This window comes from Montipora capricornis, chromosome 10, assembly GCF_036669925.1.
Source record: "Montipora capricornis isolate CH-2021 chromosome 10, ASM3666992v2, whole genome shotgun sequence".
Lineage (NCBI taxonomy): Eukaryota > Metazoa > Cnidaria > Anthozoa > Scleractinia > Acroporidae > Montipora > Montipora capricornis.
Genome location: NC_090892.1, coordinates 57,098,377 through 57,101,177, shown reverse-complemented (window position 1 = coordinate 57,101,177; position 2,801 = coordinate 57,098,377). Strand labels below are relative to the sequence as shown.

General features: G+C 37.7%; 1 protein-coding gene across 1 annotated transcript in view; it reads left to right on the top strand.

Moving 5' to 3' along the window:
• The window catches only part of LOC138022227 (uncharacterized), a 7,282-nt gene extending 6,551 nt beyond the window's left edge, over positions 1 to 731 (top strand). Inside the window, exon 4 of the mRNA XM_068869283.1 lies at positions 1 to 731. This exon is cut by the window's left edge and continues 1,042 nt beyond it. The gene's annotated coding sequence lies outside the window, so the exon portion shown is untranslated.
• Positions 732 to 2,801: the final 2,070 nt, after the last annotated feature.

Here is a 2,801-nt window from a genome sequence, read left to right as displayed (position 1 = left end):
AATGATTGACCCACTTTGTTGCAGCATTCCCGTGGTGTTAAATATTATTTATGTAAACACATGTAGGTGTAACATCGGTTTGTAAAAACCCTTAGGCTAATAGATTTTTTTTTTATGGGAGGCATTAAAAATTTTGTAATTGTCACAAACAGCAACAAAGAGCTGAATGTGAAAAGTGTGGTCTTGATTTCTTTGGTCCAGCATCAGTATGCTTTGTGATTATCTCAAAAATCTTGTGCTAAAATTTTTGCCATTTAACTAAGACAAACTGAGACAAATTGCATTCATTTACTGGTGTTAATATTATTTTACTATGATAATGCTAGAATGCACGGTTTCGCCGATTTCCAGCTCTAGGATCATAACAGTCATGTTGCCATAACCTAGTTTAATTAGCCAAGTACATGTAGCTCCTTAAAGTCTCATACAAAGAAGTTATCTCATTCATTCCTTTACCAAGCTAGGTTAACATTATTTTACTGCAGTAGTATAACTGCAAAATCGTGTTCAAGAATTTGCTTTGCATTTCATTAAAATGAATTGATTCACATTCCACACGTCACTCTTAACAGGTCGTTGTTTCTGGTAATAATTCTGTGTTCAAGTACAATGTACATTAACGTATAAAACACCCACTTCAATGACATGACATTCATTAATTTACAAATCAATGTTTTCTGGCTTATCTGGCAGATTCAATAAAACATACATTATTACATGGTTTAAATTCATATGGTTACTGTGTTGTACTCCATTTTAAATTCCATGGTTGTGCACTGTCAGTTCTAACGTTGAAAGTTTGTTGAATGAAAAGCCCTTATAACCCATTGAGACCTCAAATGCCCCATGTTGATGAGTAAAATCATCTGTTGTGAGACAGTAAAATCTGTTAAGTCTCACTCCTAGGGATCAATGGGTTATTAGGGCCACCTATGCAGTATTTCACCAGACGCTCTTTGGTTTTCATGTTTTTTCTCATGTGAAATCACTTTTAACTGCCACGAAAAAGTATTTTACAGCAGTACTTCTTTCCATGTTTTGCTGTGGACTGCCATGTTGGAATCAGCCATGCTCTTGTGAATTTAACAGTGAATGTGCTATGTACATCTTTTATGTGTCTTGAGATGTTTAAGATAATTATCATGATAGCTGAATGCAGCTCTTCCACGAGTGCGGCAAAAATTGCATCTGCCTTGAAGCAGAAAATATTAATGATGAACTTGTGATGGACTTAACCTGCCATTTTCATGTAAGAGAGGCTTTCACTGACCTTGTTTTGATAACCTTTGTCAATGCACACCAGCTAGCATTTCAATAACATGGTTACAGGGTTCGTATGCGTCTTGAAAACCCTTGAATTTTGAGAGTGCATTTTCAAGGCCTTGAAAATCCTTGAAAATCTCTGCTCTTCATTCCTGGTCCTTGAAAGTCCTTGAATTTTTTTTCTGACCCGCATTTTTAATCTTTGAAAACTTCAGTGAAAATAATCAGCCACTCAAGTCATGTCATACGAACGTACATTATTTTCATGCATGTACATTACGTAAAAATGAGGAAGAATTGTACTGTCAGACCATTTCTATGGGTAAATTCATCGACATAAATAAAAAAATAGGTCTTTGAAATTTCAAAATTTGGCCCTTGAAAGTCCTTGAAAAGTCCTTGAAGTTTTGGTCCGAAAAAGTGTGCGAACCCTGTGGTTAATACCATGATAAAAACAGGGAGGACTGTCTCAGTGAACAAGAGCATATCTAGAAGGATTTAATCACATAAGAGTCAGGGACGGATCTAGGGGAGGATGCAGGGGGTGTGCACTCTCCCCTTCCTGAGATGACCTGCAGCTTTCTAATATAACTGGTATTCTGGAAGAAAAACAACGTCACCAGTCAGCTACGCTATTCCTTGGAGGTGCACCCCCTCGTAAGAAAATTATTGGATCTGCCCCTGGGAGTGTACATGATACCTGGTTTTTATTTTGGTGGTAGAACTGCAAAAAGAAAGGGTTTGAATGTACAAAAGGCTTGCACATGTACAATAATCCTGCCAGCTGTGCAGGCGATGGCTAAGATTCGTTGCCAAGACCGCAGGTCTAAAACACAGGTCACAGGTCAGTAGTGTGTACATGTCACTACAAATAAAATGAACAACACCAAAGTGTCTCCTATCCCTAACCACTCTACAAACTAACATGTTGTTTATGTAAGTCTAGGGGAATCTATTGGCTTAGTTGTTCATCATTGGGACCAGTTGTAGTTGTGACCTTTATCTTAGACCTGCCTTTGCCAAGGGAACTGAGTGGCCAAAGTAATGGAAAATGGCTTATCGTGTTTGGCTTGTTGAACACTATTCCAATGTTGTCCTTGTCTTTAAAGGTTATCTTAATTTGTAAGACTGAAAAGTAGATACAGGACCAATTGCAAGAGTGTGGCAACATATTTTTATGAACTTGAAATTCTGTTTGCCAAGATCTTTCAAGGAATAGAATACTATAGAATGGTTAAAAACAATTCCTTAATAAATAAACAAGAAAGACCTTTGCCAAGTGGGAAGATGTTGCATTGATAAGAATACAAGAACTTTCCTCTGGCAAAACTGCCTACTGAAATTACTAAAATTGCCCAATGAGCCGGCAGGCGTAGGCAAGGCTCAGTTAATTAATTAATGTGCAGCTTTCGGAGCAAGAGGTCCCTAGTTTGATCCTCAGTGACTTAAGCACCGATAGAGGGTAGGGGGTAAAAGCCTCAGAGCTGACGGAACTACCTTTATCTTTTACATGTATGCTCACAAGCAAAGACTAAAAG